Source organism: Sturnira hondurensis, unplaced genomic scaffold (assembly GCF_014824575.4).
Source record: "Sturnira hondurensis isolate 20B ecotype Veracruz unplaced genomic scaffold, ASM1482457v3 Scaffold0021795, whole genome shotgun sequence".
Taxonomy (NCBI): domain Eukaryota; kingdom Metazoa; phylum Chordata; class Mammalia; order Chiroptera; family Phyllostomidae; genus Sturnira; species Sturnira hondurensis.
Window position 1 is genome coordinate 11,303,898 of NW_028094426.1, and position 13,594 is coordinate 11,317,491.

The following is a 13,594-nucleotide window of genomic DNA, read 5'->3' on the forward strand; positions in this document are numbered from 1 at the left end:
CATCTGCTTAGCACAGTGATGTATCTGGAGGAATGTAAATAGATGTTGATTGTCCTTTAGTGCCACCGTTTCCTCGTCTGTAAAATAGGAAGAATAATAGGGCATACATCACACTGTTACTATAAGTATCAAGTAAGTTTTAATGCATAAAAACTCTTAGCACAACATGTAGCATATAGCAAGTAGCAAATAGCCAGTGTCACGCAGTTGTTCAGTTAGCTCGCTGGAAGCAATGATAATGCAATTGAAATTGTGTGCAGAAATAAGAAAGTGGAGGAAAATGACCACACATCAGATAAGCTGGGAGTTACTAAATGGAAGAAGCTGGGAGACAGCAAATAGAATGCTCAGTGTGCTTGGCGATAAATTGGCAGTGAGCAAGCTTTTATTATTTTTGAACAAATTTTTGAGCAGGGATTTTTAAAAATTAAGTCTTAATAAGAAAATAGTGGCAAAGTCCATGACAGTGCAGCAGTCTGTGCTTGGGCTCATCACCCAGAAATCAGGGAATTAGAAACCTCAGCTTAGATTTAGCAAGTTGCGGGCTCTCAGTAACCATTAAATAACAAGCAAACACCGGGTAAGCAGTAATGACAGTTTATGAAAACTTATAGTGTATCTCTGTGCCATTTGACCTCCTTGGGTTTGTTTCACTGTAATAAACCACAACTTGTTGGTTGAAAATAAAGAACTGCCAATCTCCCCTTTATGGCTTCCCCTTTTGTGTGGGGTCTAGGTTGGCCCACAACCACTAAAGGAATTCCTCCCATGAGGGAAAGTGGTTTATGTCCAAAAACGTCACAGTCAGGGTTGACTGGTGAGATGGAGAGTGAATGATAGGAACAAATGCCACCCGAGTAGCATTCTGCAGTTTCCACCTGTGATTCTCCAAGTGTGACCCCTGGACGAACAGCATCAGCAGCATCTGGAAGTTTATATGGGGAGTCAGTTCTCCGGTCCCAGTGCAGGAGCTCTGGGGCTGAGGGCCCGCACTCTGAGTTTTGACGTATAAAACTCAGGGATAGTTTATCACAGTCATTTCCTTTTCGCAAGAAGAGAAGTGTATCTTTAATGGATATTTAAGACTGCCACTCTGTCATTGTTCTCTGTTCTCGTTTTGTTTTCCGGCCATTAACTTCGAAATAAAACTGAATTTTTATCCCTCCATAAAGTAGAGGACAGAGCCAGAAGCCCAGCAAGAAAGAGTTAAAGCCTGTCCCACTCACCCCAGTAGGTTCTGAATTACTGTGGTCTTCGGCAGCTGCTGTAGAAACTCCTTGATATTAGGCTGACTGGGTTTGTTCACTCAGCAAATATCTGCTGAGCTCCTGTATGTGCTAGACACGGTTCTGGGTGCTGGAGAAACTGTGCTGAGTAAGACCAACCAGTCTCCTGCCCTCAAGGAGTTTGTGCCTTGGCGAGGAGAGTTAGACAAGAAACATACAAACAAATGATGAACAGGATCATTTCGGGTGACCTCAGGTGCAGCCGTGGTGGAGAGAGGGGCTACAGCGGCTCCCCACCAGGGGTTCCAGCCCCCCAGAGGCTTTGAAATGGCTCTTATTAGTTTAAATAAGCTGTCGGTTAAATGTCGAAAGAGTTTGTCTAACGACTGCTGTTAGAATTTTAACTGGTAACTTATTTGTAGTAAAAAAAATTCAAATTATCCCCATTGCTTATCTGCTTACACTTTATCTAGATACAGTTTATATAAACTTCATGTAGAGACTGCAGACCCACTTCTGTGCCGCAGGAGAAATGTGTGTATATTTTATCGTCCCTTTTCCCCATTTCTACTATGTTTTAGAACACAGGAAAGCGAATTTTTCTAATTTGACACATCAGGCAATTAACATTCCGATATTTATATTTAATTTCCCCCTGAAAATCAAGAAGCATTAACTCTCATTATTTAATTAGGAACTAAGTGCATTTTGTGAGTTACCTACCCTAACCTGATGTTTTAAGTGAGCATGGCATGCTTTCGTAACAAGTGTGGCAATCCTTTCTCTTCCCCAGTTGTCTCTACTTGACCCTGGAGTCACAATGTGGGGGCGAAACATTCAGGAAAGGTCATAAACTGGCGGTCCTCGAACCGCTTTTGGATCCCAGGTGTGTTCTGTGTAGCCTGGGAGAGATGCATTGGAGATTAAACCCTTTTTTCGTACTGAAAAATTCAGAGGTTGCATTAGAACTGGACACTGCTGGATTTCCTGAAAACCAGGAGAGCGGCAACAACACTGGGTCACAGTCTGCTGGGGCCGAGGGGAGGGGCAGCACCTTCCTTGGATGGAGTACGTGCGTGGCTCCACCCAGTCCTCCGGTGTCCCATCCCTTTTATTACTCATCTACTTGGTTCCTACAGGCATTGGAGCTTGCAACTCCAAGAATAATGGTGAGTTCAGAAAGATTCAGTCCCTGCTTCAAATCTAAAATGTATACTTTGGAGTTGAGTGCATTCAGGTATAGGGAGCTGGGTATTTGTGGGGCAGACACAGCCTTTGGATTGCTCGCTGCAATTCCCCTCGGAGCCTCTAGGAGACAGCTCAGAATTCTGTGTTGTCTCAATGCGTCAGGACACAGGGGAATCAGCTCTGTGTTGTGCTGAATCCCCAAACTCACCTCAGAATGGTGGAAGGCAAAAGACACTACCTGTCAAAGGGCTTTCTGTTTGTCAGACAGTGAAATACAGAAATATAAACGTTCAGTGCCTTAAAAGGTCTTAGGCATATAAAGGGTATGAATTTGTCTTTTTTCTTGGCAAAGTATCAAATTATTCTGTAGTGGAGGAAAAGCCAGGAAAGCCTTCATAGCTGTGACCTTTCAAGGGGAATTTGAGTGATTCAAGGGCACTTACCTGGCAAAGAAAGGAAGGCTTCAGCAGACGAATAACTCAGCTAGGAGACTAGGAAAATGAAGGAAAGGGGGGTGGGCAAATGAAAGGAGAAAGATGTGGAACAGGAAAAACTGAAATTAGAATTGAAGGCAGGGCACATGTCACATCTGAAGAACAAAAAACTGCTAGTAGCCATTAGAGAGTGATGGAGGCAGAGTGGAGAGACAGCGCAAGGGGATCTCAGGTGCATGACTCTGGTTAAACTAAAGGAAAGAGAAAGAAAGGAAAAATGCAGGGTCAGAAAGAGAGGAGGTTGGAATTCTCCAGGTAGGAGAAGAGCCACACCCAGATGAGATTTTGAGCATTCAGGATAGAAGGGGAGTTAATAATGGAAGTAATGGCATGTGTAGCTGTATCTTTATCTTTATGCAAGTGCTAATAAGGGTGTAAGGGGCGCTCGGTCTCTTTCCGGTCCGGAGACGGGGCATTTTTGATCCCTGCCTCCAATTCTGGAAGTGGGCGTCTCAGAATGGAACTTCCTGTTTGCAAAGAACTACTGTGAGTATATTGCCTTTTCTTCTACTCTGTAAAGCTCAGATAAACCTATTGACATTTCTGCTTTTCACGTGAAAGCAGAATCTCAAAAAGTCCACCAGAGGAAGGCATTGCTTTTGTTTCCTGTATCTAGAATTATCACGTCTTTTATCAGACAGCTTGAGTTCAGTTCAAGAAACACATACTGATAGGCTTTTCTGGATGAAGGAGACCCTGTGCTAGGTGCTAAGAGGAAATAAAGGTTCACAAGACACTCTGCTCTCAAGAAATGTGCCCTCTTAAACTCACAGGTGTAATACAGGGAAGAATCTGTGGTAGCCATCCACAGATTAGTGGAAGCCATCCACTAAGAGGACCTCCCAAAAGATCTGCACCTCTACTTTTATTCTCCAGATGAATTACTCTATACTTAAAATACTATACTTAAGTGTAAGATCTCACAGGAGAAAAATGCCTTAAAGGGTGGTTTTAATTGTATCCCACAGAAAATTATGAGGATCTCTTTTTCAGAACCGGAGGACTCCTGAGTCTCGAGTGATAAACCTCTTGAGTGATATCATCTTGAGTGATATCAAGAGGTATCTCTTTTATGTAGTAGTATTTTTCATTTGTGTCTGATGCCAAAAGTATAGTAATTTTTCATGAAGGAAAAGCTAATAAAATAGAGAGTAGCATACAGAAGAAAATAAAATTCACCTCAAATTCTACCGCCGAGAGATGATTTCTGTTTACATTTGGTCTCTGTCATTCCAATCTTTTCCCCTCTATGTTCTTATCTATTATAAATGTGCTTTATAAATATGAAGACATATTTTATAAAATTCAGATGGTATTATATATACCATTTTCTAATCTACATTTTCCTTCAACAGGATGTTGTGGATACTAGACTTTAAATACACATAATTAAGAAATAAAAAATATAAATATGCTATAAAATATACCATGAAATATTTATTCATTTATCTTATTATCTCTTTCTATTCATTTATTTGTCACATAATGTTTAGTGCTATATATTATTCTATTATTTAGAAACTGTGTATGTGTGCATATATGTTAGAAAATGCACCCCCACCCCCACCCCCTGCACAGGGTGCAGAATCTTGGCCATGGCTCACTGTCTGAGTGTGTTGACAGCAGGAAGAGGAAGGTCAGTCATTGTTGGCATTTGCCCTCTGTGTCATTCACTTCCCAGTGAACTGCCGGAGTGGGGAGCCAACACCTACAGGTGTTCTGGAGAATGCGAGGACTCCTGACTAGGTTGGCTCTTCCCGTATCTCTGCACAGGAACTCTGCTCCTTTTCTAAGCAAGCGCAGCTCCCTTGGGCCTGACGTCGTCGTAGCTGCAAATCCGTCTCTGGGTGCTCTTTCCTAAGTGCCTTTTTAAACATGCTCAATAATAGATGAGCACCTGGGCTCTTCTTCACGAAAAAGAGCTCAGGCAGTTTTTAGAGCACGAAAAGGCCGTTTGGCCCTTTGGAGCTGATTCTTGGAAATCCCTCGTTCCCCAGGACACCGTTTAATAGCAGCTCACTCCAGGACAGCAAGTGGTGTGCCTGGCTCATGTTGCTCCATTTCCTTTTTGGGCTGCTATTTCAATCCGGGGCTCCATTTTCACTGAATCTTTGTAACCACTCTGCTGGCAGGGATGTTCCCACTCCCCTTCCCTGCTTTCCCTCCCTGTCCTTCCTCTCCTCGCTGCTGCATGACTCAAGCAGGATGTCCATATTCAGTTTGGTTCTAGTGTTGGAGAAATAGGGAGTCCACTCAAGTGTTGGCTCTGCCATCCATCTATGGGGGCCCTTGGGCAAGTCACTTAATGCTCCTGGGCACCAGTATGTATGTATGTATGTATGTGTGTGTATATATATATATATATATATATATATATATATATATATATATACACGAAACAAGAGAATCACTTTAAATCTCTAAGGTCCCTTCTAGTTTGGAGAATCTGTGGTTACAAGTGCACTTTTGGATTTTCTACACTATTCTGACTGTGGTATATTTTTAGTGACAACTATTCAATAATTAGCTATGAGAATTGCTTATTTTTAGAACTTCATAGTTGGGACAGCTCAGTCATTTGGCTCCATGGACTTTGGTAACAGCCACCTTCCAGGAACGGGGCTACAAAGGAAGATTGAATTTTCCCACTGTCGTGTTTCTGTTGCCTCTTTAGTAACTTGCAGTACCAGCGATATAGAGCCGCCTTCTTGAGAATCTTGTTACTGAACAATCAGAGAGAAACCTTTGACTCTCTGTGTTGTGCAGATGGACCGCTCGTGTCTCCTTCATGAAAGAGACTCGGTGACGGGCGCCAGACGCCGTGTCTCAGGTGCACCCACACGTACCGCCGAAGCTCCCACTGCAAACTCATTATTATGTTTTTATTCTGTGTGTCTGGGTCTTGTTTCAAACATAACCACTTACCTCTTTCTCTGGGATCCCTTTCTTCAAAATTAGAAGTCACTTATAGGGCTTTGTTTCCTTTGTGTCATTTGAAGTCATTATATTTGGAACTAAATTATATGTTCGTGGTCTGGTTTATCATTTGTTGAACAAAATTTTAATTAGTGCCTACAGTGTGCTGGATTTTTGTTCTCCATGGAAAGGGGTATGAGAGAAAAGAGACACATAGATGGGGGAAAGAGAAAAATTAGGAAAAGGGAAGATACGCCAACACAAACCAGAAAACCAGGGAAATTTCTCAAAGGGGGTGAAGAGCAGTGAAGACTCCGTCCAGGACAGAAAGTGGGGGGAAGTGAAAGGAAAGGCCTCAGAAGATTTGGGGCCTGAAAGCCCTAGCTCGTGCCCATCCCTCTTCCGTGGAAGAGTCTCTGAAGCAATGGGAACCCTGGCCAACAGATAGTCAAGTGTTACTGACAGCTACCTACCACTTTTGTAATAGGTCAGTGTTTATAAGTCAGGCACTGTTCTAGGCAGATTACTCGTATTAACTTATGTCAATCTTTATCATATCTCTATGGTGTTGGTATTTAAGATGAAAAAACAAACCGAAAAAAGAATCGTGAGAACCAGAGAAGGTTAGTGGTTTTCTGAAAGTCCTGCAGCTAGGAGCTGCAGGAGCCAGGGTTTAGATGTGCAGTCAGATTCCACAGATGATACCACCCACTGAGGAAAAGGTCTGGTCCCATGTGCATTCTGTCAGGGGGACCGAGTGGATTCACGCTCAGTAGCTCCCGAGTGTCCTGATGCCTGCCTCCCTTTCCCATCAGGTCTTGCTGCTTTGAAGTTCAAGCTCAGTGTTTGTCAAAGGTGTCCAGTATTTCTGCTTTTGCCTCAGGCACTGGGTATAGTCATCCCAGGTTGGGATTTGTGGTTCTCTTCCGAACCAAGACAGGTTAGAACAGGCCTGGCAAAGCTCTGGCATTGGGCCTGCAGGTTTGCATGTACCTAGAAAGAGATACGAGTATTATGTGGCATTTCAATACCTTGGATATCTTGTGCCTGGTGGGGTTTTTTGTTTGATGTACAAAAAATGATATACAGCCAGCTAACTCCCCACAAATTTCTACCTTATCCAGATGTTTCAAAAGTATATTCAACTAAACAAGTAAAACAACTGGCTTAATTTAGGTAATTACTAATTTATTTCTTTTACTAGGGGTGGGGGAGAAGGCTGTGGAAGCCCAACAGTTTCAAAGCCATTCCTTCAGTGGAAATATTGTTGTGTCCTGTTGTTTTGATACTCCTGGGAGTCTCTTTTCCCCTAGTTTGTAAACTTCCAGGGAAAGAGCCAGAACTTGGGGCAGCACATCATCCTCAACCTGGGAACTGTTCCTAAGCCCGTGACTGGGCTCTGCAAAACTGGAGGCGAGTCTAGCTTTCCTTCATCTTAATTGCCTTGGTAATAGGGGACAGCAATGTCAGGACCTTATTTATCTGGACAGTACCAGCCCAGAAGTACAATGCACACCAGCAGGGTGGCCAGAACTGAACTCCTGAGCTTTTAGCAGTTTCAGCTACAAAAGAGAACAGAGTCAGCACTCGTGTACAGGAACTCGGCAAACACAAAAATAAACTGTCAGAAATGGAACCATTTGACTCCTGGGCAGCAGGCAGTTTGGGGGAACCTGCGCTGAGAACATCCTGCAAGGCTATCAGCTGAAAGTTTCAGCAGAGACCATCAGATATAAAGCACCAGCAGCAGATTCCTTTATATTTAATTTTATTTTTTAATAACAGTTTATATTCAATATTATTTTGTATTAGTTTCAAGGTGCACAGAAGAGTGGTCAGATATATACGTCACCAAGGGCCCCCCTCCGATACTTCCAGTACCCACCTGGCACCATACATACATTATTGACTGTATTCCAAAGGCTGTACTTTACATCCCTGTGACTATTGTGTAACTACAAATCTGTACTTCTCAATCCCTTCACCTTTTTCACCCAGTGCCTCAACACCTCCCTCCCCTCTGGCAACAACCAGTCTGTTCTCTGTGTCTGTGAGTCAGCAACAGATTTCTTAAAAGATGTGCTTTATGTCAGGAGTCTCACTTTGGTCTTTTATACACAAACAAGCACATGGGATTAGTTAACCATCGCTGAGGTCTTTTATTCTTCAGTTTCCAACTTCTCAATGTTCACACTTTCTAAATATTTTTCTACAGCTTTTTTTGCAGACACCAGGGAAGCTTTTCATTCTTTTGCCACCTTCTATCTAGCCCTGCAGTGAGCTTCTCATTACATCTCTCATCGTACTAATTCCAGAAATAACATCTATCTCTCCATCATGCTCTTCATCTGAGGGTTCCTGTCGAGCCCTCCAGCAGAGAGGGCTGTTCATCAGCCTCCCTTCTAGCGCAGCGTTCCTCTGCTTTGGGGTCACAGAGGGAAAGTACTAGAAACACGGGTACAGCCCTTGCATGTTTTGAGAGTCATGGGGGGAGGACAAGAAGGAGGTAGCAGAGTTGTGCCACCATTTTGGGGTGATTTTTGACAAAATCAAATACTTAGTCCTGTGCCTGGCTCTACAAAAAGAAATTCTAGAGTAAAGGAACTATAGATTTATATTTCAGAAGAGGGGAAAGATGGCTAATTAATTTAACCAGTGTATGGTTATAGGCACTACTTGTCACCATAAGTGGATGGAGACATACTTAAGTGAAACAATGGATTATTACTTAACCTTAAAAAAGAAAGATACTCTGCAATTATTTGACCATGTGGTAGAACCTGGAGGACATATACTAAGTGAAAAAGCCAGTCACAGGAAGACAAACATTGCGTGATTCTACTTACATGAGATACTTAAAATAGTGACACACACAGATTCAGAGGGCAATGGTGGTGGCCAGGGGCCGGGGGGAGTGGGGAGTGAGTGGTCGCTGCTCAGCAGGTGTGTAGTTTCTGTTGTGCAGGGGGAATGAGCTACACAGGCTGCTGCAGGACACTGTGCCTGTTAACAGTGCTAGTTAACAATACTGTACTGTGCACTTAAAATGTGTGAAAAGGCTCTACCTCATGTTAAGTGTTTTTACCACATATAGTAATATTTTTAGTTTAAAATTTAAAAAGTTTTAAGGGACAGACTTACTTCAAATGGTTAGTATAAAGTCACATTGTATATACTTGATATGCAGATTGAAAGTTGTCTGTTAAGTGGAGGTTGTGAGGTGTGCTTCCATTGTAATTGCCCTTGGTACTACCACTGTGACATCCTAACTCTCAGTCCAAGAAATTGACTTATTACCTTTCTGACCTCTCTTAATAGTTGACCCAAGTGACACCTCTTCTGGAAACTTCCTCTTTGTTTCTTTCTTCTCCCTTTCGTGCTCACTGTCATTTGGCCTACCCTATTTGTTGGTGAACTCCAGGGTTCCTTCCTTAATCTTCTCATCTTCTCACAGATCTATCTACATAGACTTTATGGACAACCCATGTCTAAAAGTGATGATTTCCAAATCTATGTACCCAGATTTCTTCCCTGAACCTTGGACTTATGTGCCCAACCACCTTCTTAAAAATCTTCACTTTTATGTCCCCAAAAGACCCTCAAAATCACCAAACTCAAAACTAAACTCTCATCTTCTCCTCTCTCTTTCCAATGTTCTTTCCTTCTTGTATTTACCTTGGTGACCATCTACTCAGTTATCCAAGGTAGAAGCCTGGGAGTCATTCTAGGTGACTCTTCTTTCTCATCTATCTGTCTCGTATACGTACCTACTTCTATTTATTTCCTCTCCTATTGCTTTTGTCATTTATTACATGAATTGCTGCAATTGCCTCCTTTCTCTGACTGTGATCAAGCCCCAGTCTGATCTATCCTCCACCCAGTGTCAGCGTGCTCATCCTAAAATATAAAATTATTCATGTCAGTTGCCTGACTAAAATTCTGCTATAGCTCTTCAGTGAAGTCAAGATAAAAACTCAAAAACCATGCCAAGGAGCTTTGATTTTCATTTTCCGGCTGCACACTCCTATCTGCCTCTTCATTTCCATTCTCTGTCATTCCACAACTTAAAGCTGAAGTTGTGTTCATAAGAAGTTGATCACAGTTCTCTATATGCAACATACTCTTACCTCTATGCACTTATATACTTATATATGTTTGTTTGTTTGTTTTTTGGTCTAGAAGGGTCAACTTTTCCTCTTCACACCTCAGACCTTTTCTACTTGGCTACACTTAATGACTCTTCAAGGCTCAGTTCAGATGTTGCCTCCTTTGATGGGTTTTTCCTGACCTCCCTTCTGCCTAGATTAGAAACTGAGTATATGTTTCCAAACCAACTGACACATACTTTCATCCATACACTTTCATACTCTTTGTACTTGGTTATTTCCACATGCATCTTTTCTCCTGACTCTGTGTTCCTGAAGAGTAGAAACTGGCTCTTTTATCTCCATATCTTCAGGGCACAGTGCTGCCCAGAACATGGTGACAGTTCAATAAATGTTAAACGAATGAATAAATAAAATCATAAACTTTTTCCTTTAATCCACATGACCTCCCAATGGGTAAATACTATTCCAGTTTTATAGATGAGGAAACCAAGATCTGCAGAGGTTAAATAACTTGTTCAGGATCACACAATGTTTAACAAGTCACAAAGTAATGTGGGTTCATCTGAACCTCATGGAAATTTTGCATGGTTTAGTAGACTAACTTCTATCTACTGACACCAAAACAACTTCTGATATACAACAGTTTCCAGCACAGTTAGGAAAAGTGTTCAGAAAGCCTAGGGTCAGCATGAAGCCAACAGGCAAATCAGCAGTAGATCCCAAAGTCCGGTGAAACAGATGTACTTTATGCTGGCCTCTGTTTGAGTCCCAGAATTTCTAAAAATGCCTATAAAATCAACCAACCATGTGAACCAGCCAACCAGTCAGCCAACATTCACTGACACACTATTATATGCTGGGCTTTTAAAGAATATAAAACTAGGATTGCCATTTCTTGAAGAAGCCTGCATTGGGATATTTTACTTCTCCTTCTCTTACTTTTATTTTTCCCTCAAAGGAAATTAAACTTCTTCATAGGTTCTTCTCCCCACTGGGCTTGGGGAAAGATGTTGGATCCATCTGTTCACACATGATTGATGACTAATTTTATTGGTCACATGCCCCATTTTAATAGAGGACAGAATCATGGTCGAAGACCCATGCTTCTTCCTGAAGACTGCCTGGTTTCTTTTTACATTTCTGGATCTATATTGCCCTTTCTCCTTATGAGAAACTCAGGTCTTGTCATTCTTTCTCCTTTCTACCACACACCATCCTGGCCTGGGGTACGGTCCCTACATTGGATTAGGGTGTCTAGCCAGCTTATGTCTAGGTTCTTGAAATAAACTGTGTTCTTGCTGTCTTTCTTACTCTCTTTCCTCTGGCACTGGTGGGTAGGCTTCAGACTGGACTTTCCTTTAGTGGAAAGACCTCATCTTACTGGAAAGATTTGAGACATAAAAGAGCAGAGGGTAGTAAAAGGCCACATTAAGCCCTTTAGGTTAAATGATATTCTCTATATTAATGTGTTCACTAAAAATGTTTATTAAGCAATACTATGCATCTAGCCCTTATCTAGTACTATAGCACTATGATTCAAAAACAAACAAAAAAAGACAAAAATCTCTGCTATTGTGTACTATGCATTCCAGCTGGAGAGACAGAAAACCTTGGCACAGAGTAAATTAATTATATAGTGTGTTAGAAAGAGACAAATGTTAAAGAGGTAAAGATAAAGCAAAGAAGGAAGTTCGAAATATTGCAGGGAGGTTGTTAAAATTTCCAATAAGTAGTCTAAGAAGACCTCACTGAGAAAGAGACCGGGCATACCTAAGGGACGAAGGGAGGGGCTGGGAGTTAATGAACGGGATGAAGGGGCACTTTTTCCCCACTTGCCAATTGATGGTTATGGAATACACTTCCTTGTTCAGAACTCAAGAAGAAAAAGGGGGTAGCGGGTAGACCCAAATCCTAGTCCTTAAGGTTTTGTTGGAAGATAAATTAATATTTCTGTAAAGGGAATTTTCTGTCATTGTATGAGAAATACACATGTTAGGGTCCGTTGAATTTAAATGAGGGAGAAAATGAGGGGGGGAGGGGGAGAGAGAGAGAGAGAACCCTCCTGTGGAGTCCGGGAGGATTTCTGGTGATCTGATTGGTGTCCTGAAAAAAGGACAGAACTTAGGTTGACAAAGGAGGAGGAAGAGGATGGGAGGCAGGATACACTGTGAGAGAAGGAGGAAAGCACGTGGACGGGGCATAGTCAGAAGACCAGTAGCATAACTGAATAGGAGGGGGCTTCCCCATGGATGAGTGGAAGGAGCGAATGCCTAAGGCTGGCATAGGATTACTCAGAGGTAAAGAATATAAAACAGCTAGACCCTGGAAAATTTCCACAGCCAGTACAAAGTGATTTCTTTCCATTTCTGTTTTGTTTGTAAGGAGAGTCCTTGCATCAATAATCAATTGAAAGAATCTGAAATGTGTGGAGCATCTATCACGAAGCACAGCTCACAGTGGGGGCTCAGTTAACAACACGAAGAATTTGTTGAAGTGAACGGATGGTTAGCTAAGCAACCAGCTAAGAAGGAACATGGTAATGGGTACAACTTTTGAATCCTGAATTATATAGTTCATGCCCACGTGGATATGTTAAACTATTAGAGCTAGAAGGGTACTTAGAATATGTATCTCCAACCTCTTATTTTACAAATGAGAAAACTGAGAGCCAGAGAGGTTCAAAGGATTAGTGCAGCTTAGTTGATGGGAAAACGGGGTTCTTCTCCCAGATTATGTACCTAAGAGCTTCTGGGGACTTTCAGACAGGTAGTTTGGTGCCCACTGGTATGCTATCTTGATATGTGTTAGTGTTCCTCAAGAGAGTATGTCATCGGACCTGTGCCCCGTGTGATCCACTATGAAAAACTGGTTTCTGTCAAGTTAACCTGGGAGATGTTATCTATTATATTATCATCTGGGAGAGTTAAAATGCACATTAGAAAAATATAGTAGAAATTCTCTTTTTGTCCATTGAGGCATTTTTATTTATACGTGTATATTACATTCCCAGGCTTTCCCCTCCTGTGTGTTTTTGTCTTGCTTCTTCACAGTCCATGATGGCTGCTGAGGTTATCAGTATAATGAAACCAAATTGACAGGACAAGAGCAGGTCTTTCTGCCATTTTTCTACATCTTTAACTTGCACATCAATTCCAGGGATGATTATTTCATACTTGTTCAACTCACCTGTGAGATTCACAATAATTTTCCCAACTCTGTGGTCATCAGTAAGTTCAAGTTCACCAATGTCACCATGCTTCATCATCACAGTTAGAAACCAGACTGATGCAGACCCAGGCTTGTGGGGTCTGCGGCATTATGGATGAGACACAAGACAAATTCACATGGACTACTGAGTCCTGTGGAGGAAAAGGGACTTCATGGCCACTCTCTCAAGAGGAGAGTGCACCAACCCTTGCCTTGACAAGCTTTTATTGATTTTCTGGGCACATTACATGATGGTCCTCATTTACTATGCACAGGTTCACTTTAGGTGGCTGCCTCTTACAGAAAACAAAGGAAAGAATGTTGCTAATTACTTCAAAGAGAAAGATGTTGCAGACCAAGGGCAAAAGTGGTAGAACTGGTTACAGTTCATACTGGGGAGGTTTAGCACAGACTTTAGGAAGTTAAGAGTAAGCATTTTCTGCTTCAATTCAGG

At 42.0% G+C, this 13,594-nt stretch overlaps 1 protein-coding gene across 1 annotated transcript in view; it reads left to right on the forward strand.

The window, feature by feature from the left end:
• The window catches only part of GRIN2B (glutamate ionotropic receptor NMDA type subunit 2B), a 282,849-nt gene that overhangs the window by 186,287 nt on the left and 82,968 nt on the right, over window positions 1–13,594 (forward strand). The window lies entirely within an intron of this gene.